This window comes from Bos taurus, chromosome 7, assembly GCF_002263795.3.
Source record: "Bos taurus isolate L1 Dominette 01449 registration number 42190680 breed Hereford chromosome 7, ARS-UCD2.0, whole genome shotgun sequence".
In the NCBI taxonomy this organism is placed as follows: domain Eukaryota; kingdom Metazoa; phylum Chordata; class Mammalia; order Artiodactyla; family Bovidae; genus Bos; species Bos taurus.
In genome coordinates, this window is record NC_037334.1 from 101,750,097 (window position 1) to 101,776,038 (window position 25,942).

Sequence of the window (25,942 nt, forward strand, 5' to 3'; positions counted from 1 at the left end):
TAACCCGGGGCGGGAGGAGGAGGGCGAGGGGGTCCTGAACTCTTTCGGGAACAGTCGTCCCAGCCCGGAGCCGGGCGAAAGGAGCCAGTCGGACATTTTCCGCGGCCTCGCTCCGGGCAGCCGGCCCGGCCACCTCGCCTGGCGGCTCCTCGGGCCTCCGGAGCCTCTCGGTCGCGGCCTTGACCCCTCTCCGTGCCCCGGGCGGGAGCCCCGGGTGGCCGCCGCCTCCGGGCCCCGCGTAAGTGCGAACCCCCGGGACGGAGGCCCCCGCGGGGAGACCCCAGGGACGCGGCGCGCGACCGCGCGGGGACCGCGTTCCGCAACCCTCTGCGCGCGGGAGGACAGGCGCGGGGCGGGCCCGGGAGCCGCTCCCCGGAGCGGAGTGCGCGCGGCGGGCGGAGTCACCGGGAGCCCCCGCCGCCCCCGCCGCCGCCGCGCGCTCGGCCTGTCCCCGCCCCGGGTGCCGGAGCCTCGCGACGAACTCCGCCCGCCGCTCGCGCTTCCGTCCCGGGCTGCGCCCGCCGCCGCGCAGGTGGGTGCCGCGGCCGCCGACGGGCGCGCGGGGCGCGGGCGCGGGTGGGGGCGTGGGAGGGGGCCCGGGAAGTTGCGCGGATGCCCGCGGGCACCCGGAGCCCGCTGTCTCGGCTGCCCGCGCGCGCAGGCGTGGGTTTCCACCCGGGCTGCTCGGGGGTCGAGGGGGGGACCTGGCACCGCGCCCAGGGAGGGTCTCGGGGACCGAGCGCGCCTCGCAACCCCTGCGAGCCCCCCCAACTTCTCCGCCCAGCCCTCGGCACCCCTGTGAGCCGAGGCCGTGGGCGAAGGGTCACCCTCCTATCCGGGGCTCCTCACCTTCGTGCTTCTCCTGGCGCCCTCGCCCCTCTGTGGGTGAGATAGTTCTTTCGCCCTTTTCTGCCCCCCCACCCCCCCAACTTGGAGAGCTCTCCCTGCTGGTGAGAAAGGCTCCCCGGTTCCCGGATCGCCACTCCCCCTCCACCCGTCCCTCGCCCCGGACTGGCTTCGGGTGGAAGCGCGGGGCTCAGCCCAGTGGCTGCCCGAGGTGCCCGGGTGTGGGCGAGAGCCGGGAAGCGGTGGAAATTCCCTGCGCTCTGGTCTTTCGTCCTTGCCCAGCTCCGCACGCCTTCCTGCCCGTTTTCTGCCAGCCGGAGAGGATAACACACCCGCGAAGGGTGATTGCAGAGGCGGGATGGAAAGTAACCACAGCTCGGATACTTGGAAACTAGGCAATGAAGCCTGCTTCTAAGTCTCCTTCCCATCAAGGTGGCCTTGGGACGCGACCTTTTCTGGACATCCTGTGCTCTCATCTGTAAAACGTGGGTCCGCTTTGTCCACTGCTGAGGGTCGGTGTGAGGATCCAGTTGGATGATCTAGGTGTGTTACTTGATTTTGAGCCACGGTCTCTGGTCTCCTGGATGTCCTGTGTTCCAGTTATCTGAGTTCAGGTCCTTCAGCTAAGACAAGATTGATTATATGTCCCTGACTGCTCTGGGTAAAAACTCGTGTTTCTGGGTCTGATATTTAGTGTTCCGAATTGAAATCATCTCTTCCTCACCCAAAGGTGCAGAGCTATGGATCTTACATATTTCCTCTGTGGTCATAGGATTTCAAATAACAGAAGGTTGTTATTGGCACACGTCTTTGGAAATAAGTTCTGTGCTGGCTTAGGCTGCTTGACAGTCTTTAAAACCTCTTTTTTCCATCTTAGGTGCAAATTTAAATTTGATTTTAATTTTAACAGTTCAGGAAGTAGACCTATTTTAGTAAAGTAAGTTCAGAATTTAGCTCAAACAACCTACATGTGCACTATCATTTGTAAAATTTCTGTTTAAAATCACAGGCACAGGAAGCATTGTTAGCACCATTCTTATTTATGAAGAAAGCAGTTAAAAGGCCTAAGAAGCCAGCTTTAGACTTGAGGTTCAATAGCTATGGCCCGTTGTTCATGAATTCCTGATTTAATAGGCATTTCATGAGTTCCTGTATTGTGCAGTGCATTGTGCTTTTAAGTATAGCCATGCCAAAACCTTGATTGTGTGGATGACAACAAACTGTGGAAATTCTTAAAGAGACGGGAATATCAGACCACCTGACCTTCCTCCTGAGAACTCTGTATGCAGGTCAAGAATCAAAAGTTAGAACTGGACATGGAACAACACATTGGTTCCAAATCGGGAATGGAGTACGTCAAGGCTGTATATCGTCACCCTCCTTATTTAACTTATATGCAGAGTACATCATGCAAAATGCTGGGCTGGATGAAGCACAAGCTGGAATCAAGATTGCCGGGAGAAATATCAATAACCTCGGATACACAGATGATACCACCCTTATGGCAGAAAGTGAAGAAGAACTAAAGAGCCTCTTGATGGAACTGAACTGGAAGAAGAGAGTGAAAAAGTTGCTTAAAGCTCAACATTCAGAAAATTAAGATCCTGGCATCCAATCCCATCACTTCATGGCAAATAGATGGGGAAACAATGGAAACAGTGTCAGACTTTATTTTTTGGGGCTCCAAAATCACTGCAGATGGTGACTGCAACCATGAAATTAAAAGATGCTTACTCCTTGGAAGGAAAGTTATGACCAACCTAGATAGCATATTGAAAAGCAGAGACATTACTTTGCCAACAAAAGTCCCTGTAGTCAAAGCTATCGTTTTTCCAGTAGTCATGTATGGATATGAGAGTTGGCCCATAAAGAAAGCTGAGCACCAAAGAATTGATGCTTTTGAACTGTGGTGTTGGAGAAGACTCTTGAGAGTCCCTTGGACAGCAGGGAGATCCAAGCAGTCCATCCTAAAGGAAATCATTCTGAATATTCATTGGAAGGACTGATGCTGAAGCTGAAACTCCAGTACTTTGGCCACCTGATTCGAAGAACTGATTCATTGGAAAAGACCTTGATGCTGGGAAGGATCAAAGGCAGGAGGAGAAGGGGATGACAGAGGATGAGATGGTTGGATGGCATCACCGACTCAGTGGACATGAGTCTGAATAAACTGTGGGATTTGGTAATGGACAGGGAGGCCTGGCGTGCTGCAGTCCATGGGGTTGCAAAGAGTCGGACACAACTAGTAACTGAACTAACTGATAGAATATATTCCTTGCCCTAGAGAAACTTTCAATCTAACTTAAATACTAATACTTTTATTTCATATTTTATATAAATATCATATATTCTAATAACTACATATGGCAGTGTAGTCAAGAATACATTACTAAAGGCCCTTTAAGACCACTTTTTGGTGAGTATACTCAATAGATTTGAAGCAATAAAGTTAAGCCAGTGTTTTCTGAAATAAAATTTCAAGTGCCTCTACATCATCAAATGGGAGCCATCCTCGGAAATAAAATCTATAGTTTTAGAATGAAAGCTCAGAAAAGCATCCATATATGTATACGTAGTAATAAATGTTAAAAACTCTTAAAAAGCCTTTCTCTTCTCCAGGAGCTCTTCCCAACCCAGGTATCGAACCCAGGTCTCCCACATTGCTGGCAGATTCTTTACCAACTGAGCCACGGGGGATGCCCATTAAAAACTGTAGAAATTTCAGTTCTAACTTTAGTCAGTTAGTGAATCTATGATGTCCATATACAATTTTTTCTCAAGTCCTTGAGAAAAGAAATTATAATGCCTAGGAAAAAAATATAGAGATTGAAATAAGTTGAAACTTGAACACTTTGTGGCCTGGTGGGCCCTGGATTGGTTCTAGAATTTGGCTTAAAAAGTTACAAGATTTGGAAAAAAAAAAAGGTTGCAAGATTCTTAGTGAGACATTTTTAAAGAAACCATTTAAAGAAGGTTTGACTTGGTGCAAAGAAGGGGCAGGAATTCCACCTGGAAAAACCAGACGGACCATCACGTTGTATTTGGTGTGACTTGGTGACATTTCTGATTCTTTTCCTGCTCCTTGGAAGAATTCATCCATCTGCAGGATATGTGTAGAATTTCATAGACATGACCTACCAGTACTTGGCTTTGAGTGGAGAAGGAAATGGCAACCCACTCCAGTATTCTTCCTGGAGAGTCCTATGGACAGAGGAGCCTGGTGGGCTACAGTCCATAGGGTCACAAAGAGTCCGACACGAATGAGCGACTAAGCCACCACCACCGCTCGGCTTTGAGAGCTTGGGCTCAGCTCACACAGGGAGGCAAGGTGGGTTTCTGGGCAGCCTGAGGAATATGAAGTTAACTTTACGCTTTACGCTTGGCCTTATTGCTCAGTACCTTTATTTTCCTATTTGTGACCTGAGGTTAAAGATTGTGTCACTGCCCTGGATCTGTGTGATTTGGTGTAATGGTCATAAAGCCAGAAAGCTTCTTGTGCATGTAAGAACTTTCTCTTGCCTTTTAACTCCTTCAGCCAGTAAAAGCTGATTGTGAAAAGCACGTACAAATAGCCAAAGAGAAGGGCTGTCTGCATTATGTTGCTAGTTGGTGGCCTGTGCTCTCAAGTCTCTTGAGAGTTCAGTTCAGTTCAGTCACTCAGTCCTGTCTGACTCAGTCCTGTCTGCAACCCCATGGAATTCAGCACGCCAGGCCTCCCTGTCCATCACCAACTCCCGGAGTTCACCCAAACTCATGTGCATTGAGTCGGTGATGCCATCCCACCATCTCATCCTCTGTCATCCCCTTCTCCTCCCACCTCCAGGAGAGAAGTTGGCATCATCTTATCTCTACAGTTTACTGTGCTGATGTAGAGAATAAGAGCTTCTTCTTAGCCAAGGTTGAACAGGAGTAGAACCTAATGCCAGGAGCAGAACTATACTTTCAACAGCCTGAAAATAGTTCTCTGGTTTGTCCTTACCACACGTGGTCTCTTATCATCCAGGGCGCATCAAAATCTCACATTTATAAATTGTGTATGGTTAAGAATTTTGGCTTTGGGGTTTTGATGGGCCTGGGTTTGAGTCCCACCAGGCATTTACCAGTCTTGTAACCCTGGGTCAGTTACTTAATCTCCTAAGTTATTAGTTTCCTCATCTGCCAGATAGTAATAAAGGAAGTACTTAGCTCAAAGGGCTACTGTAAGGATTAAATGAACTAATCAATGTGAAGTGCTTATTAGCACATTGCCTGTTACTTGTTTCATCCCTATTACGCAGGTAGTTATTTCAGTTTTCTGGGGGGAGGAGAATGACAATTCAGAGGTCCAAAGTTTTAAAATAAATAAGTGCATAAAAATATGAATACATCGCCACCTTCAGTATTTTGAATTAGCCATTCCCAATGGCTTTATTAATTTATTTAACAAGGGTTTATTGAGCTCCTACTATGCATTGGGCCTTCGTAGGCACTGGCATGCAATGGGATACAAGCCAGTTAGTGTCACTCTCTTAGGACCTAAAAGTCTGGGGCAGGGTACAGACTTGTAAACAGAAAACCACAGTCTTGGGTGATTGGTGTGTGGAGTAATGCAGAGACCCACAGACGACAGACAGGATGATAGTGGAGGCCTCAGTGGATGGGTGTCATACAGTGGATCGCCTGATCCTAACTGGGGTTGGTGGTGGTCCGGGAAGACTTCCCGTGAGCGTACTACTACCTGGAGAGTGAGTGATAGTCCGCAACTGAAGAAGTTGGAGGACTGAAGAGTGTCCCAGACCAAGGCGAACACAGCCCGATGCTTGGAACCGAAGTCAGGTGGATAATGTACAAGCGTAAAGAGGGGAGAGCTGGAGCGGCGTGGCAGCCAGAGAACCCAGGCTTCGTCTAAAGGGATCAGTAGAAACTCAACTGCAGCCCAGCGTTGTCAGGTTGGGACGCAGCCAACTGTTGCCAGACGCCCTGATTTTTAAAGAGGAGCTTAATATTCATATTTCATAAGTGTGAAATGGCCGAAATGTTTTTAAAACCTATCGTGGGGGCCATAACAGACGCATTTTGTAGTTGGTATTCAACCCGGGGCCACCCCTGTATGGCCTGCCTTTTAGGGAATGAGAGAAGTTTAGTGCGGCTAAAGGAAAGCATCTTAGAAGAGGCGATGGAAGAGCCCGTAGGTAGGGGCAGACCTGCTTCCTTCAGGGCCTCGTGGCGCTGGCTGAGGAGGGCTGGCTTCATCCCGATCGCGGCGGATGACCCCGAAGGCTGGACCGAGAGCGCTGATGAGGTTTGTGTTTACGAGGTGCATTCGGGCTGTTTCTGCGTGTGTGCGCATGCGCGCGTGTTCCATCACTCATTCAGGTCTGATTCTCTGCGACCCTATGGACGATAGATAGCCCGTCCATGGGATTTCCTAGGCAAGAAGATGAGTGGGTTGTCATTTCCTACTCCAGGGGATTTTCCTGATGGAGGGATCGAACCCACGTCTCCTGTGTCTCCTGCGTTGGCAGGCAGATTCTTTTTTACCACTGTGCCACCTGGGAAACCCCTATTCCAGCTACTGTATGGAAAAATGCCTGGGAAGAGGCTGTAGTGATAACTGTTTCTAAAGCTGTCACAATGGTGCTATTAAGAAATCCGTCTTGGGGCTGGTGCTTTGGGACGACCCAGAGGGATGGTACCGGGAGGGAGGAGGAAGGAGGGTTCAGGTCGGGGAACACGTGTATACCTGTGGTGGATTCATGTTGATATACGGCAAAACCAATACAATATTGTAAGTTAAAAAATAAAATAAAAAAATATATATATATAAAGAAATCCGTCTAGAAGCAGATACTCAAGCAGGATTGGAGAGAGATGGGTAGATTGCAGAGATGTGTTTGAACTTCCACTGTTGGGAAATAGCTCTCCCTTAGTCCCTCAGGTGTCCGCACATCTTGTGAGCAGAGGCGCTGACTGTTTTCATTCCAGACTATCTTTTCAGGGGCTTTGGTACAGCATATAGCTATGGAAAATAGAAGTAGTCTTTGTCTATGGAGCAAAGCATAGGTCGGTTTACTGTGCGTTATAAAAGATTTGGTACACTCTAAGCTCAGGAACCCCCTCTCTAGTGCAAATCATTGGGTAGATAGGTATTGCCTGCCCTCTGCCCGTCATACTGTGGGAATTGGGTTTCATAGAACGGGCATAACTATGCTAATACTCCTGCTACTGGTTTTTTTTTTTTTTTTTTTTTGAGTAATGTACTCCTTTGTCTCTGATCTGGTAATCTCATTCCTTGTGCCAGCATCCATGAAACTGTGGCACGCTTATTTGTTAGTACTAGCCGTGGAGCTTAGCCATGGGTCACATTGTTTAGACTTGTTTCGATTAATTAAAATGAAAAAATGTTACTTCCTCAGTCACTCTAGCCACATGGCAAATGCTTAATAGCCACAGTGATGAGTGGCTACTGTAGCGGGCAGAGCAGATAATAGAACATTTCCATCGTTGCAGAAAGGTCTGTTGGATGTCGCTGGGTTAAAGCTTCAGACTTTTTGTATTCTTGGATGAGTAGAGGCCAACGCTGTTGACTATGGCAGCATACAGATGATGCCTGTTAGATGGTGTTAGATTCATAGAGGTTCCTTTGTACAAAGGAAATATTTCCGCGTGAATAATTTGTACAGTATTTAGTTCGTACCTGCTGGGGAAAAAATGTAGAGAATTGTCTGCCGTGTCGGCTTGGAGACTGGGCAGACTGGGGCCATGTGGCTACTCGAGTTCTACATACAGGTGGCATTCCTCAAAATCACACGTGACCACGAGCTAGAGGTCTGGGCTGAAAGGAGCTGGAGCCTCTGAACGCTGCCTTCAGCTCCACCTCCCAGCCGTGCCTAACGGGCAAGGACAAGAGTCGCACGTTGGCAGTGAGGTTCCGGAACCCAGCCGGTCCAGCAGCCCCCAGACAGCGCCCGCTGTCACCCAGCTGTGCCACCTGCATGCAAGGAAAGAATGGGGGGACAGGGAGATTTCCACGTGGCTCCTGTTCAGGGAGTTTATGAGGACGGCCTCAGGAAAAGAAGAAACTGGACTCCAAAAAAAAAAAACCCAACCCACAAAAACACAGAAGTGTACATCACAGCCTTGAATGACACAGCGGAGGTCGGGGAGAACTCCAGGACCCAAGAAAAGCAGCAGATCCGCGCCGCTATCAGATGCGGGCAGCTCGTGTTAAGGAGGGTGTGGACCACAAGCTCTGGGAAGAGAAAGCACAACTTTCTTCCTGTCCTTCTGTAATTCTGTCCGTCTAGCCAACAGCTGCAGCAGCCACAGGGGACACATCTTGACCCGTACTGAGGGTGCCATTGACTGCTGGCGCTGCAGTTACAACGTGAGCAGAACAAGAGACGGGTAGGAATTCTAAAGAGTACAGGTGGAGACCCTTATGGAAGAATCAGGCTACCATCTGCTATTTCTATGGGTAGAAATGACTTTTCAAAAACTTCAGATATTGTGAATTTCACATACCTGTGCTGGAAGAAATTTGCTTCACGATGGTCGTTATTTGTAGCACAGTCAAATTTCACTTATATGAAGACTAATTCATGTTTTTTTTAAAAAAAATCAAAGTTTTAGACTGTTTTAAAGATTGATCTTATTGAGTGCTTATATTCATGACCCAGAACCTGCTAAGGATGCCCCCTTGTAGAACTCTTTTGAAGAAAGCTTTCATAAAGAGGAAATGTTAATTTTGAAGTAGAAAGATGATCATTTGCATGTAATTGGAGAAGACGGTGGTACCCCACTCCAGTACTCTTGCCTGGAAAATTCCATGGATGGAGGAGCCTGGTAGGCTGCAGTCCAGGGGGTCGCAAAGAGTCGGACACGACTGAATGACTTCACTTTCACTTTTCACTTTCATGCATTGGAGAAGGAAATGGCAACCCACTCCAGTGTTCTTGCCTGGAGAATCCCAAGGACGGGGGAGCCTGGTGGGCTGCTGTCTATGGGGTCGAACAGAGTCGGACACGACTGAAGCGACTTAGCAGCAGTAGCAGGAGGCTTCTATAGTGCTTAAAGAAAACTTACATGAGTTATACATTTACCTCTTGCTTGCCCTACTAATTTCCACAGATAATCCTCCAGTTGCAGTAACTTCTGGGAGAGTCAAGGTTAGCTGCTATCAGGGTTTGTACTAATGTAGAGTCCCTTCATAAAGGTTTCAGTTAGGGAGGTTTTACTCCATTTAGTGTTTTAATGCTACTTTGCTAAATTTTTTTTTTTTAATTGTGAGTTAAAAATATTTTATTTTGGTAGGAGTGGAAAAGGTTGGTGACTCCCCTGGCCATATTCTCCCCTCCTCTGCCCCCCAAAATATGGCCACATCAGTCTTCAGTATGTTTTCCTTTTTCTCTCTGGCTTCTTTGCCACGGTTCCTAACCCGAGCTTCAGGCTTTCGTTAACTTGTGCCTCCCTTCTCTTTATACAGACAGCGTGGCATTATAAATCATTGTTGTCTGTTGTATTTCTGAAGATCAGAATTTCACCAGTTTCATGCTGTCCCTTCTCAGGCTGGGTGTGGTAAATCATCTTTGGAAAACTGGCTCCAGTAGCAAAACAAACCAGGAAACATGCTGTTTATTGCATGAGTCACTGATGGATTCACGTGAAAGGAAATGATACCAGATTGCTTTTCACCCACGTCACTGTTAACATCTTATTTTAAAATCGGCCTGAAATAAGGAAATCAGAATAAAGCTATCAGCTCTTTGTTGCCCCTAGAGAATTTAGAGGTATCTGGGTTCTGACCTTAGGTGATTATAACAGTAACCCTGAGGTCACATATTCGGCTTCATCTTTTAACCTGTGACTTCCTGTCATGCTCAGAACTTTTGAGGGTATGCATTTTGTCAAGTTGCACACCAATAATTTTAATCAGGAGCAAAGTAGGTTCATTCTATTATAAACCATTTCCTCCATGGCCAAGTTGCCTGACTTAGCTATTCAGTTCAGTTCAGTTCAGTTCAGTTGCTCAGTCGTGTCCAACTCCAATTTTTGACCCCATGAATCGCAGCACGCCACGCCTCCCTGTCTATCACCAACTCCTGGAGTTCACTCAGACTCATGTCCATCGAGTCAGTATGCCATCCAGCCATCTCATCCTCTGTTGTCCCCTTCTCCTCCTGCCCCCAATCCCTCCCAGCATCAGAGTCTTTTCCAATGAGTCAACTCTTCGCATGAGGTGGCCAAAGTACTGGAGTTTCAGCTTTAGCATCATTCCTTCCAAAGAAATCCCAGGGCTGATCTCCTTCAGAATGGACTGGTTGGATCTCCTTGCAGTCCAAGGGACTCTCAAGAGTCTTCTCCAACACCACAGTTCAAAAGCATCAATTCTTCGGTTCTCAGCTTTCTTCACAGTCGAACTCTCGCATCCATACATGACCACAGGAAAAACCATAGCCTTGACTAGACGAACCTTTGTTGGCAAAGTAATGTCTCTGCTTTTCAATATGCTATCTAGGTTGGTCATAACTTTCCTTCCAAGGAGTAAGTGTCTTTTAACTTCATGGCTGCAGTCACCATCTGCAGTGATTTTGGAGCCCAACTTAGCTATTACTGCATGCCTAATCGACCACAGTGAAATGTCTTTAAAACATTTTCCAGGGGACTAAGGACTTTGGGGAGAATTTTTATAAGGGAAAATGCCGAGGAGGAGAGTCTAAAGGGTTTCTTTGCAGAGATAAATGTCTCCAGAGAGACTGATGAGTCAAGGAGTCTGTTAATAGGATAAGTAAATGTAACCTTTCACCTAGTTATTGCTATTACCTAAGTCATAACTACGTAGTTTTAGCAAATTGTTTGAACTCGTTCCAGTTACTTAATAAAACAGAGCATATTGGTCCCATTCTTTTCTAGTCTGCAGTCAGCCCCACTTCAAAGTTTGCATTGCCCTGGACTTTCCCTGTCTCCTTCTGTTTTAATAGCAGCTTGTCATCCTGTTAGAGTTTCCCACTAATTTCTTTGTCTTCAGCTTTCGTTAAGTGTTTGTGGAAAGTTTTTACATCTGTGTATTCAATATTAACTTCTAGCTTTTTGTTCCTGGTAGGGTAGGCTTCCCCGGTAGCTCAGCGGTAAAGAACCTGCCTGCAATGCAGGAACCACAGGAGACGCAGGTTCCATCCCAGGGATGGGAAGATCCCCCGGAGGAGGGCATGGCAACACACTCCAGTGTTCTTGCCTGGAGAATCCCATGGACAGAGGAGCCCGGTGGGGCTACAGTCCATAGGGTTGTGAAGAGTCGGACACCACTGAAACGATTTGGCACACACGCACACATCACTTATTCAACATCACTTATTCTGTGCCAGCCATGTTCCCAGGGCTACTCTTGACCCTAGAGATCCGAGAGGGAGCAAACCATTCATGATCTGTGGCTGTCGTGGAGTGTAGAGTCCAAGATGAAGACAGTCATTAACTTTTTAAAAAGAAAGCAATTAATAATTGCGTGATTACAAACAGAGGTAAATGCTCTGAATACCGCGGTAGGTTTTGTGGGTTTGTATAACAGGAACCCAAGGAAGTGATGTTTGCATGATAACAGAAGCATGAGTGGGAGAACGTGAGAAAAAGTGGGGAAAAGAGTGTTGCACACAGCAGAGGGAAGTTAGTGCGGAGGCCCCGCAACAGAAGGGAGTAGACTGGAATCAAGGAACTGAGGACTTAGAATTCAGAGGGGAATGGAGTGAGGTGAGGCTGGACACTCAGGCTGGGGCCAGTTAAGAGTTTGGTCTTTATCCCAAGGACCATGGAGAGTATTGAAACAGGAGTTGCTGACCCCATGAGATTTTTGTTTTGGTAGGGTCATCTGTGGGGGAGTGAGTTGGACTGGGGCCCAGGGTGGCGGTGGGGAGTGGTGGGTGGCTTCTGCACTAATCCAAGTGGATTGACAGGAGGCGCTAAGCCTGCTGTATGTACTGGGAGGTGGCAGTGGCAATGGATTAGAAGTGTTTCAGGGGATAAAGCAATTATACTTGGGAAGAAGATGGGATTTTCTTTTATTCATTCAACAAATATTTAGTGAGTTTTAAACTTTATGCCAAGCTTTGGGATGATAACTATGACCAAGATACACAAGATCCCTGTACTCATGGAGTTTGCATATTAATGGGCATGGTGGCTAATCAGTAAATCTAAAAATATATAAATAAATATAAATAATAGTATAATAAATATAAATTAAATATATAAATATAATAAATATATAAATATTCAGTTCAGTTCAGTCACTCAGTCATGTCTGACTCTTTGCAACCCCATGGAATTCAGCACGCCAGGCCTCCCTGTCCATCACCAACTCCCGGAGTTCAACCAAACTCATGTCCATCGAGTCGGTGATGCCATCCCACCATCTCATCCTCTGTAATCCCCTTCTCCTCCTGCCCCCAATCCCTCCCAGCATCAGGGTCTTTTCCAGTGAGTCAGTTCTTCGCATCAGGTGGCCCAAGTATTGGAGTTTCAGCTTCACATCAGTCCTTCCAATGAACAGTCAGGACTGATCTCCTTTAGAATGGACTAGTTGGATCTCCTTGCAATCCAAGGGACTCTCAAGACTCTTCTCCAACACCACAGTTCAAAAGCATCAATTCTTCAGTGCTCAGCTTTCTTCACAGTCCAACTCTCACATCCATATATGACCACTGGAAAAATAATAGCCTTGACTGTACAGACCTTTGTTGGCAAAGTAATGTCTCTGCTTTTTTATAAATAAATATATATATATATACACATTATTATATATATAATTTCAGATAAGTCCTGTAATGAAAAGTGAAGCTGTGTAAGGAACTTGAGAGTGACAGAGTAGGGCCCCTCATATAGGATAGTCAAGAAGGACCTCTTTGAAGATGTGGCGTCTGTACTAAGACCCAAATGAAATGGGAGAACTCACAATGCACAAACCCTCTTCCAAACAGAGGGAAGAGCAAGCACAAGGTCCTGAGGTTGGCATGGGAACCCCTGTCCCCCAGAGATTCCCAAGGAGGCCAGGGTGTGTAGAAATACAGGCAGAAAGAAGAAAGATGTCAAGGATGCCTTGCCAGTGCTTGAAACATAGTGTCTAAATAGATTCATTACATTCTCTTCGGTCATAACCAGCTTTTCAAAACCGCACAACTCCAGGTTGCTTAGCCACTCACCCGAATTTAATACTGCTCCTGGGACAGCTTCCTTCTTCACACCTTGCTAAAACCTGATAGTGATGTCTGCATGTCCATTCTCTTGATGGTGACCCTTCTATGAGCTCAGTGGAAGAGCCTGTCTCTTACGTTAAGCCCATTTCAGCTCTCCCTGGACTTCTCAGTCAGTCAGTTGAAGGCCTTCCTCGTGTTCGTTGAGACCTTCCATTTACTTTACTGTTTATTTCCTTGGTGTTTCATGTGTCCACCGTGGTGCTGTGCTGTGCTTAGTTGCTCAGTCGTGTCCACCTGTTTGCGACCCTGTGAACTGTAGCCCACCAGGCTCTTCTGTCCATGGGATTCTCCAGGAAAGAATACTGGAGTGGGTGTCCATGCCGTCCTCCAGGGGATCTTCCCAACCCAGGGATGGAACTCAGGTCTCCTGCATTGCAGGCAAGTTCTTTACCAGCTGATCCACCAGGGAGGCCCATGCACTGTGGGCTTAGTCGCTCAGTCACCTCTGACTCTTTGCAATCCCCACGGTACCTCTTTCCTATTAGTCTCTTTCCATCTCTTCCTTCAAGGCCAAGTTCACAAGTTATGTGTTACCTTTTCTACCAGTTTCTTCTGATCTGCTCCACCTGGCCTGGGTCACGGAGGTCCTCAGCCTACTCAGTCTGCGTGAAGTCATTCTTTTTCTTCCTGGGGTCACTTGGAAAGGCACCACTTCAAAGTGCCACCGTCGTTCCAAATGAAAATACTTAGGATTATATTCTTCCCTACTAGAGAAAAATTGATGTGAACGGCAGCTCTGCCCTGGTGTTCATGTAACACTGGCCAGAACATTTAGCTAGCCGAGGTTTAGTTTCCTTGTCTGCTCACCTATTTCTTCCCCAGCATGGTTGTATGGAGGAAGGGAAGTAAAACATGGAAAATGTGTTTTAAACAAATGCAGGACCTCTTTAACATTTCAGAAGGACGTATTTCCTACCCTCGTCTCCAGGTTTTTCACATCAGTTTGCACCAGGGTGGAATCGTGTGTGCTGCAAGGGTTCAGGGAGCGCCCAGCCACACCCTGCAAGCTGGGGACAACTCAGTCCACGGCCTGTGTGTTCATCTCCTGGGGCTGCTCCAACAAAACCCTACAAGCTAATGGCTTAAACCTCAGGAATTGACTGTCTCAGACTTCCAGAGGCTCTGAGATCAGTGTATTGGCAGGGCTGCTTTCCTCTAGGAGTGTGAGGGAGAGCCCCTCCACCTTCTTCTCTCTGAACTTTTGGTAGCTCCAGGCATCCCCTGGCTTGTCGATAGAATTCTCCCTTTGTCTTCACCTGGCCTTTCTTCTGTATGGCACTGTGTTTCCTGTGTTTATTGAGGACACAGTCATTGGATGATAGCCCACTCTTGTGACCTAATCGTAGCTTGATCACCCGCATAGACCCTGTTTCCAAATAAGGTCACATTCACATGTACTAGGAGTTAAGACTTGAACATTTTTTTAGGGCTACGATTCAATTCATATTGACCTGATTCAATACACACTTGAGAAAGGGAAGCCACAGACTTGCTGAACTAGCTCTGTATTACTGGAATGACTCATAGAGGAGCTGCATTAGGTATGTTAGAGCGAGTTTCCTGTATGATACAGGGCAAAATAAGTACTTGGTAAAAAACTAGGTGTGAAATGCTTATTTTAGACTACTGCAAGTCCTGTTCATTTCAAATTGGTATAACTTAGAGCACAGAGGGCCCGCCAAGAGAAGGAACAAAAGAACCCAATAACCTTTCTTCTGAATTATGATAGTACATCGGTTGTTGTACTGATGTGAATGAAAAAACTGTGCAGTCCGTGTGTGTATTCATATCACCTTTATGTGAACTTTTTTGTGTGGCAAATTTTATTGCTTCTATTGATTTTTTTTTTTTTTTTTGGCCCAGACTGCTTCTCTTTGACTTTCTGGAAGGCCACATGTGGTCCTATGACAAACTTATCCCTTCTCTGCTAAACACCCAAAAGAGTCTGCTATTTTTCTCTTATTGGGTGCTCCAGCCCTGCTAATACAACTCATTCCTCTCTTAGACTTAAAAAATAATCACCAGTATTTTTTTTTCATCAGTGTTTTTGGTTGTTGCTGTTTTCTTATTTTTTGATAGTGCATGGGACAGTTTGATGCCTTGTTAATCATGGGACAATTTGATGCATTGTTAATCTGTTGATGTTGGAGGATACTTAAGTGCACCCTAGTAGAGTTTCACAGAATTTGACATTACGGTGTTATATTTTGTTTGGTGAACATGTTAATCTTCATAGCCTTTCTTATTCTGGCATGTAAGACAGCCTTTACCTTAGGAACATTGAGGAAGGTTCCTGAAGTTGGTGTGGTAGGATTTTCCTGTACTACTTGGCTGACCAATTTAAAACTAACCATTTTTTATTTCCTAACAGTTTGGCACAGAAGTTTCTTATAGTAAGTTAGTGAGCCTTGGTGAATACTTGACTTTGACCTAGAAAAGTGGCTGTTTTTTGGTCAACTGGAAGAACACAGCTCCCGTGTTCTAAAAAAACATCTGACATACAAAGTTTTTAATTGTTGCATTCCATTAATTTGCTTCATTCTTACTGTTGCATTGAGATTTTCACTAAAGGAAAAGACAGCCATAAGTTGTTAATTTTGCTTATGTAAAAAAAAATAAAGACAATGAATTGTAGAAATACATTCCCTCTTGATGTATTATCAAGAAGGTGTCAAGTAGGAGAAAAAAAATACTTTGATCTTGCTCTTCCACATGCAAGAAGATACCTTCTTTCTGCAACAACAGAAGGGTTAAAGGATATGAACAGGGTAAAATAAAAGAAGATTAAATTTATTGCTACCTTAATCTTCATCGTCTGCAAATCTTGATTCTTCCTTGTTCTTTTTTTAAAAAATAATATCATCTATTTATGTATTTTCGGCTGTGCTGGGTCTTCCTGGCTGTGTGGGCTTTTCTGCAGCTGCGGGGCACAGCCTTCTCATCGCAGTGGCTTTTCTTGTCGTGGAGCAGGCGTTCTAGGGCACACGGGCTGCAGTAGTTGAGGTTCCTGGATCAGTACCTGTGGCCCCGGTCTCTAGAGAACAGGCTCAGTACTTGTGGAGCCGGGCTAAGGCATGCGGGACCCTCCCGGACCAGGGGTCGAACCTGTATCGCCCGCACTGGCTGGACACCTCTTTACCCCAGAGTCACCAGGGAAGCCCCCTTCCTTGTTCTTAAGTAAATGACGTTTTTGACAAATGTTTTCCCTCGAAAACATAAATACCAGAAGGTCAAAATAGTTACTGAAGTGATAAGATCAACCAAAAATATGTTGAAGAGAGAATGTGTCAGAAAATTTCATGGCTTGAGGAGTGACGTAGATGGTGGTGCTGGGGGCGGGGAGAGTTAGGGCAGGATATTTTAAAAGGTATATTTATTCCTGGAGTCAGGAAAAAACCTTGTTTCTGACTGTTTCAATTTTTTTTTTTTTTTGCTATTTCTGGTTTTGCAATCTTCCATTGTTCCAAGTTAAAATATTTATGTGTGTGTTCTTTCTCCCTAAAACATGACCTTCAGGCCACACCTGGGACTGTCTGTGTTTTGTGTAATTTCAGCATCCAGTGGGGTTTTTGACCCTGGGGTGCTTAGCCAGTAGGCTCCAGCACAGTTGTTCATCTCCTGGTACCATTTACCCTACTTGGTGAACTCCTTACACATTTCCTGAGACGCAAATACAAATATATACATATATTTATATACATCAGTTCAGTTCAGTTCAGTCACTCAGTCGTGTCAGTTCAGACGCCATGGACTGCAGCACACCAGGCCTCCCTGTCCATCACCAACTCCCAGAGTTCACTCAAACTCATGTCCATTGAGTCGGTGATGCCATCCAACCATCTCATCCCCTGTTGTCCCCTTCTCCACCTGACCTCAATCTTTTCCAGCATCAGGGTCTTTTCCAATGAGTCAGTTCTTCGCATCAGGTGGCCAAAGTACTGGAGTTTCAGCTTCAGCATCAGTCCTTCCAGTGAACACTCAGGACTGATCTCCTTACTTATATACTTATAAATAAGTGTGTGTGTGTGTGTGTATATATATATATATATACACAATATACTTGAAAGCTACAGGGGCTTTTTTGAAGAGGTTAAGTATATGGACTTAAGAGTCAGCCTTGGGCTTAAGCCCCAGGTGTGACATCACCAGCTGTGTGATTCTGGAGAAGTGACTCACTCTGCCTCATTTCATCATCTCTGAAATCAGATCATAATAACAGTAAACTGGCCCTTTGGTCTTTATTATGGACCAGACGCTGTTCTAAGCATATCACGTATTTTTAACGGCCGAGTCTCACAGCAACCCTTTGAGGTAACTTCTGTTATCTCCACTTGCAAGTAAGGAAAATGAGATAATTTGCCCAAGGTTGCGTAGTATTAAGTACTGGGGCAAGGGAATCTGTAGACTGCCTTAGGGGCCTGTGTCACCTGGAAAGCGACGGGATGACCGTGTAATGCCCTTAGATCGGAGCCTGGCACAGAGCAAGCACTCGGACAGCTGCCCCTCCCTACTTCTGCCGTACCTGTTAGGGTGGCTGCTCTCACACCTGTTCTTACTGCCGTGCAGGCCACGGGGCTGCCTGTGCGGCTGGGCAGCACCCGTCGTTGGTTAGTGTTGCGTTCGTTTCAGGGGTACAGCATGGTGATAGATTCTTTTTCAGATTCTTCTCCACTGTGGAGGCAAGCCCACCTGCACTTGCGCTCCCCTGGGGGCTCAGACTGTAAAGAATCTGCCTGGCATGCAGGAGACCTGAGTTCCACCCTCGAGTTGGGAAGATCCCCTGGAGAAGGGAAAGGCAACTCCAGTGTTCTTGGCTGGAGAGTTCCATGAGCAGCAGAGCTTGGCTGGCTGCAGTCCATGGGGTCGCAAAGAGTCGGACATGGACTGCGTGAGTAACACTTTCACTTTCCATTACAGGTTTTTACAAGATGCTGAGCGTGGCTCCCTGTGCTGTACGTGGGTCCTTGGTGTTTGTTTTATATGTACTAGTGTGTGTATGTTAATCCCAAACTCCTGATTTATCCCCCTTTCCCTTTCCCCTTTGGTGACCCTAAATTTGTTTTCTGTGTCTGTGAATCTATTTCTGTATTGTAAGTACGTTTATTTGTATCATTTACTGCTCTTCATATTGTCTACTCTGATTCATACCTAACTGCATCTTAATAGTAGTTAATAATTTTCCTAAATACTCTCTACAGACTCTGAAAAAATGGCACTAATAATCTCTCTCTCATGTTTTTTCTACCAATGAAGTCATGCTTAGATTGGTTCTCAAAGGGAACCAATATTTATATTTGTTTTTAAACCTAACATTTTAGCAGGGCCATATAATAAAGTATTTTGGAACATTTCAAAGTTGCAGCTATGCAGGGCCAAAAAAAAAAAAACACCAAAACTGTAGGGCTTTGGTTAAACGTTTTTGGGAGTTATAAACTGCTGGTGGCTATTTAGATTTTCTCCAAAAAAAGTTAGGCCCTGTTACAATGTAAAACATTTATTTTTTGGTACACTGTGTACTTGATTCTAGGGTTTAAGGTTTGAGGGTGGTTGAGAACTATTATCACCTTATAACATTTTTTTCTGAAAATTATCTATTTCATCATTCTATTATAATACTCATTTGAAAAATGAAAATAAGCCGATTTGCCAGTTGGGAATGAACTTGAAAATCTTTGCCATTTTTGCTCCATTCTGGACAGGAGAAGGGCTTCCCAGGTGGTGCTAGTGGTAAAAAAAACAGGCCACCAACGCAGGAGACGGTAAGAGATGCGGGTTTGATCCCGGGGTCCGGAGGATCCCCTGGAGGAGGGCAGGGCAGCCCACTCCAGTATTCTTGCCTGAGGAATCCCATGGACAGAGGCGCCTGCGGGCTGTAGTGCATGGGGTCACAAAGAGTCGGACATGACTGAACTGACTTAACACACACAAGCGGGAGGAACACAGAAGATGAGGAGAAAACAGGGTCACTGTTTACAGCGTGGCCTTCCTGGGGTGTAGGCTCACCAGCTGTGTACCAAGCAGTTTTTCATCCGTGTGGCGTACTTGGTGCTGCTGATGTCTCTGTCTCCTTCCCGCAAGCGCTGCATATGTGCACCATGATGCCTCGTGGCTTAGTCTAGAGTTTCCAAATGGGGGACATGGAGGAGGAGAGGCTCGGGAGAGGCCGTTTAGCACCCTGAGAAGAGGACATTGACGTTGACACTGCTGTCAGCTAAATTTTGAAGCCTTTCAAAAAGAAGAGTACACTGTATGCCCCCGATTTTATAGAGAGAAGCTTAACACCAGTTGAAAAACTTAACATTCCAGAAAGGTTTATGATCCAAGTGGCTGGAGGACCCCTCAGAGGCTGCAGTGCCCTGGATCATCTGTGGCTGGATTTAAGAGAAGCAATGTTTGTGTGTTCTTATTCTGGTAAACTAGGGACACCGATATCATCATGATTGTTTCCACTGATTGAGGTACTTTCGTGTGGAGGAGAAGAAAAACAGCTTCCTAGTGTTAGACGTTACGGGCAGGTCTTGGCCTGGCCTCTCACTGGCTACGTGACCTTTGGGCAGATGACTGAGCATCCCAGGGCCTCAGCTTTAGCATCGTTAAAACCGGAGATATGCTGGGACCTATTTCAGAGAGTGTGGTGGCTCTAATTATTCTTTGAGTGATGTCTATAAAGTGTTATATGCCTAAAAATGCATGAAAGCAGCAGCAGAAATGCATGCATTCTGTATGCAACTGCATACAAACATGCAGCAGATTGCATGCGTGTCTGGCACGTGGTTAACTGCCCAGTCACTGTTGGGTGTGTTGATTCGATGTTATGTGCTTTCCCTGGAGTACCTCTGATGCATTCTATAACCCCACAGTGTAAACCATTATCCCAGTTTTACAGAAGAGAAAATCGAGGCTCAGAGATGACTGCTTTGCTTTGAATGTGACGGCTTGTGAGAATGGTCTTTCTGTTGCCACCCCCTCGCCTGATGGTTGTGCTCTGCTGTTAGCTATTAACACCTGATTTGTGAGACAGAGTGGAAGTGGGTTGTGATCTGTTTTTTTTTTTTTTTTTCTCCTCAAAATTGTGTGCTAGGATGCTTTTGATGTTCACGTGATACACACAGTGTCCTCAAACTTTGGAAATAGTTCCTTTTCCAAGGGAAACATCCTCAGTTTGACTTAATTGTGTCTGTCATAATGTTACATACATAGATGCCAATGCAGAATAAATGTCAGGTTATAGCACTTATGCAGAGAAGGTAATGGCACCCCACTCCAGTACTCTTGCCTGGAAAATCCCATGGATGGAGGAGCCTGGTGGGCTGCAGTCCAGGGGGTCACTAAGAGTTGGACACGACTGAGCGACTTCACTTTCACTTTTCACTTTCATGCACTGGAGAAGGAGATGGCAACCCACTCCAGTGTTCTTGCCTGGAGAATCCCAGGGACGGGGGAGCCTGGTGGGCTGCCGTCTATGGGGTCGCACAGAGTCGGACACGACTGAAGCGACTTAGCAGCAGCAGCAGCATAGCACTTATGAAGTTATAAAAGAAAACAAATTTACAAATTAAATGCCAACAGAACTATACAATCAATAAAAATTCAAGTAATTACATTAATTTATGCGACAGATGTGCTGTTTTGCTGAAAGTAAGCTTTCGATTTTGGGCTTATCCATACTCAGGATGGATTTTGTTTGATCTGTGCCTACTTTTCATTTTATGATATTAGGTAAGTGTTAGTCACTCAGTGGTGTCCGACTCTTTGTGACCCCATGAACAGTAGCCCACCAGGCTCCTCTGTCCATGGGATTTCTCAGGCAAGAATACTGGAGTGGGCTGCCATTTCCTTCTCCCGGGGGTCTTCCCAACCCAAGGATCCAACGCAGGTTGCCTGCATTACAGGCAGATTCTTTACCGTCTGAGCCACCAGGGAAGCCCTATTGCTCATATTGTAAACCTTTGAATATCTGTAATTTCATATAGTTTAACCTAAAAAATGTCTTTTAAAATAAATATATAACTTGGTAGTAATCACTTTAAGGTGTTATTTGTTAGTTCAGAATAATAGAACTTTAGGAATACCAGTTTTAACGGTTGTTACTTGATGAAACACGAGAAGCTGTTTTATTCTCTTTGGTTCAGTTTTTAAGTGTAGACTGCGCCTTAGTCTTAGCTCTGAGCTTAGGGTCTGGAATCAGACTTCCTGGGTTCATCTTGCTGCAACAGTTTGTTTTACATAAAAATTGCTGTGAGTTTTACATTTCTTTCTGATAAACTAACACTGCTGGGTTAACAGGTATGGAGATGCAAAGTCCTTGCTTTGTGTTGTATTTCCTTGCCATTTACACTCAGCATGCAGAAGAGAGCCCAGTCTCCCACACCCCATATCAGGAATTATAAAACATTCCCCATGAAGCGCCAGGAGGGTAAATACTTTAAGCTTTGCTGACCACATGCACACATACACTCTCTGAAGCAGCTATGTAGCCCTGCTGTAAGAGCAAGAAGGCAGCCTTAGGTAATACATAAAACTTTACGGATGGACGCTGACATTTAAACTTCATCCAGTTTTCACGTGTCTCAAAATATCACTCTCTAAAGTTTTTTCCAACAATTAAAAAACGTGAAAACCATGCATTCTTAGCTTGAAAGCTGAACAGAAGCAACAGCAGGCATTTGACTTGGTAATTTGGTGAAATGTGAGGCATTTTGTGTTACTTTAAGAATTTTTTTCAACTTTTTAATTGTAGTAAAACACACACATCACAAAGTTTACCATCTTAACCATTTTCAAGTATAAAGTTCAGTAGTCATAATATAACAGATGTCCAAAACTTTTTTATCTTGCGAAACTCTACCCACTCAACCAGTTCCCGCTTCCTCCTCCCCCCCGCCTGGGTAACCACCATTCTCCTCTGTGTTTCTATGAATTTGACTACATACCTGATATAAATAGCCTCATCCAGTGTTTGTCTTTCTGTAACTGGCTTATTTCACTTAACATAACGTCACTTAGAACTTTTTGCACACAGGCTTTCCTTTTTTTAGGTGTCTTGCTAATTCTGGATCAAATAGAAATGTTTTAAATCTAGTCTGATCTGTTGGGATTGTGAATGTTCTTTATGTTTTGTAGCTTTGGGTTTATCTTAGAGCACACATACATTTTGTAGGAAAACAAAACAAAACAAAACAATGCTTCGAGAATGTCTGTGTTGGACATTCAGGTTGTTCCTGCTGATATCTTAGGGTAGGACCCTTAAACTGGTGAACAATCTTATTCTGACTCATTTATTGAACAGTTATTTACCAGGTCCCCTGAGGCCTGAGTTCGATTTCCTGGGTCTGGAAGATCCCCTGGAGAAGGAAACAACAACCCACTCCAGTAGTCTTGCCTGGAAAATCCCATGGACAGAGGAGCCTGGCAGCTGCATACAGTCAGTAGGATCGCAAAGAGACGTCACTAAACAACGACACTTTCTCCGTGCCAAATTCGTTTATCCTCTGTTGTATTAATAGAAATTTGGTTTGCTCCAGTATATCCTTTTTATTGAATACTCAGTTGCCATAACGTACTGCTGTTTGAACAATTAGTTATTCCAGTTTAAAAAAACTACAATCTATTAGAGCAGAAATTTTCTGCAGACTCAAAATTTATAAGAAATAACAAAGCAGTGTTTAACATTTTTTAAGATGAACAAAATGCTTAAAACACACGTGAAGAGTTTAAACCTACACTATTACATTCACTTTTCACTTTCATGCATTGGAGAAGGAAATGGCAACCCACTCCAGTGTTCTTGCCTGGAGAATTCCAGGGATGAGCGAGCCTGGTGGGCTGCCGTCTATGGGGTCTCACAGAGTCAGACACGACTGAAATGACTTAGCAGCAGCAGCAGCAGCAGCATTATGTGCCAAAATTGCCATTATTTGAAAAAAAAAAATCAGTGAACAAATTAAATAGCTTTGAAAAAGTTATCATTTAAAAATATTTAAATGTGATACAAATTTACTGCCTGACGTTAAGAAACTGAACATAAAGTAAGAAGGAAAAAAATCAACCAGAGTCAATTACTGTTGGCGTTTGAGTATATATCCTAACAAATAGGTGAGCGGATAATAGAGAACAGAATCATATTCTGTTTGCTGTTTTATAATCTGTCATCTGTTTACTCACTGTTTGCATTCTAATCTAATTTGTGGCTCTATGTCTGTTCCCCCTTTTTCTTCATTTTAAGTGACCTGGTAAAAAAATAACTAAATTTTCTTATTTTTTCTTTTTCAGTCATTTCTTTAGTTTCTATCTTTTTGACCCTCCACCTAACTTAGTTTTTAATACACCTGGTTGTGTGTGTGTGTGTGTGTGTGTGTGTAGGCCTTTGTAGTGCAAAGTATAGCTGAAGTTTAAGCTCCTCCTCAGTTTTCTTAAAACAATTTAGATAACAGCCTACTTCTCCCTGTTAGTTTATGACTTCTCTTTTATCATATGCGAGTACAAAGCATTCCTGGGAAGTTTAGAAGTTTATTCTTCCCCTTTGATGTGTTTATCTATACTTTATAGATACTGCCCTGATCTTATTTTTGTAGCTTGAAAATAGATTCATATCCTTTTTCTTTCAGTTAGTTTTCCTTTTATTTATTATTCCTGATCATCTCTTCTTACCCAGTGCTGTGTATCAGTTATCTGGGCAGCTGTGGCAGAATATACGTGGTCTTTACAAATTGCAGTTCAGTGAGTCTAAGGAGGGACACAGCGGGTGTAGTCCGAGAAAACTCTGGTGGGTTCTTACACGGGTCCATATGTAAGAGGCCCTGTTCAGTGGCATTAGAACTGTTCTACTCAACCTTGATACTTTTAATGGAGTTGCATTAAACTTAGCAATTAATTTTGGGAGAAATAACATTTTTGCCGTCTTTATGCTTCTCATACTGGCTAACAGTATGTATTTCCCATTGTTCCATGGCTGCTTTTATAGTTCTCAGCAAAAATTTTTCTCCTTTTCTTTGTTTGTATTCCACACATTTCTTTTTTTCTTTTTTTTTAAATTTTATTTTATTTTTAAACTTTAAAATATTGTATTAGTTTTGCCAAATATCGAAATGAATCCGCCACAAGTATACATGTGTTCCCCGTCCTGAACCCTCCTCCCTCCCCATACCATCCCTCTGGGTCATCCCAGTGCACCAGCCCCAAGCATCCAGTATCGTGCATCGAACCTGGACTGGTGACTCGTTTCATACATGATATTATACATGTTTCAATGCCATTCTCCAAAATCTTCCCACCCTCTCCCTCTCCCACAGAGTCCATAAGACTATTCTATACATCAGTGTCTCTTTTGCTGTCTCGTACACAAGGTTATTGTTACCATCTTTCTAAATTCCATATATATGCGTTAGTATACTGTATTGGTGTTTTTCTTTCTGGCTTACTTCACTCTGTATAATAGGCTCCAGTTTCATCCACCTCATTAGAACTGATTCAAATGTATTCTTTTTAATGGCTGAGTTATGAGGATTATGCCAGTGTTACTTGTTTCTTTCTTTATTTTTTTTTTTAAAATGTGTATCAGCTCTGTTTCTGTCTTGCTCCATCATATTTCTAATTTGTTTTTGTGAGTATGCAGAAAAGTTTTGGGGGGAGGAAAGCAGGAACCGTATACTGTAACGTCTTTATGTGGGGCTTCATCTTAATTGAAATGGATCTTTTTCAGAATTAACATGTAGCAATAAAAATTGAAATATGAAGATGGAAAAGGTGAAGCAACATATGAATTGACTTATAATCTAGAGAGAAAGGGGATTTTATATTGATTGGAGACTGTTCTCTCACTTTTTTACTGAGACCTTCTTGACTAGTCTATCTAAATTCGTAAACCTTCACCTCTAATTCTTGATTGCTGTACCTGGCTCTCATTTTTTCCCATAGAACTTATTAGTGTCTAACATATTGTATAATTTACTTTAAAAATTTCCCTTTATTGTCTACCTCACTAAAATCAAAGCTTTCCTGGGCTGGGATTTTTAGCACAGTGCCTAGAGATACATTTTAGTTGAATGAATAAAATGTTAGATGGAGAAAAATCAAGTATTTAAGTGAAAGTTTCTGAAAATAGTGGCTTACGTGTGTGAGTAAGGGTGAGAAATCTGATTCTACCAGAGAATTTAACAGTTAGTCCAAATTTGGCTTTTTCTTCCCAGAAGAAATCTGTGGGTAAAAAGCACGTTAAGAAAAGAGCTTTGCAGCTAAGAGGTGAGAGATTTATATTTGAACATGTGAGGAACGGGGATGCCGCTGTTCATTCCCAGGGCCCCGCTTACCATGTGGAAGTCTTTTCTTTTTCTCTCCGAAATGGAGAGGATGTCAGCTTCACCTCTTCTTTTACTTTTTCTGCAAAATAGAGGTCACTGAAGTGATCTTTCTCCATTTTTATAGGTGAAAATAAAAGAGGGGAAAAGTTGTCTTGCTAGATTAGAGACTCGTATGGGATGGTTGTTTATGTCTTCTGTGGTGCTGTAAATGCAAGGTCATCTGCCAGATTTCTGTCTGCCCTCGAAAGACCTGCAGTCATTTATTCTGCGGGCAAAAGTGTGTTAATTATGACACAGCATTTGAATGGCATTGTGCCATTTAGGTGTGAGCAGACTGGGCATCTTCTTAAATATGTACAGATATTACGTAGTCTCTATTTAAGTATAATACAGATATAAAATATACATATTTAGATATAGATTATGTATATACCGCACTGTAATATAAAAGGCAATACAGATCAAGTAGCTTGTAACAAAGTGATATTTCAGTATGTGAAGTGCTTAGTTCTGATTACACAAGAAGATGGGACGAAGTATTCAGAAGCCCCTGGGGGACGCCCCCACTAGATT

At 44.3% G+C, this 25,942-nt stretch overlaps 1 protein-coding gene across 1 annotated transcript in view; it reads left to right on the top strand.

Annotated features, from left to right (window-relative positions):
- Positions 1-492: 492 nt before the first annotated feature.
- PAM (peptidylglycine alpha-amidating monooxygenase) overlaps positions 493-25,942 on the top strand; it is a 333,859-nt gene continuing 308,409 nt past the window's right edge. The window contains exon 1 of the mRNA XM_005209762.5: positions 493-532. The gene's annotated coding sequence lies outside the window, so the exon portion shown is untranslated. The remainder of the gene's footprint in view (positions 533-25,942) is intronic.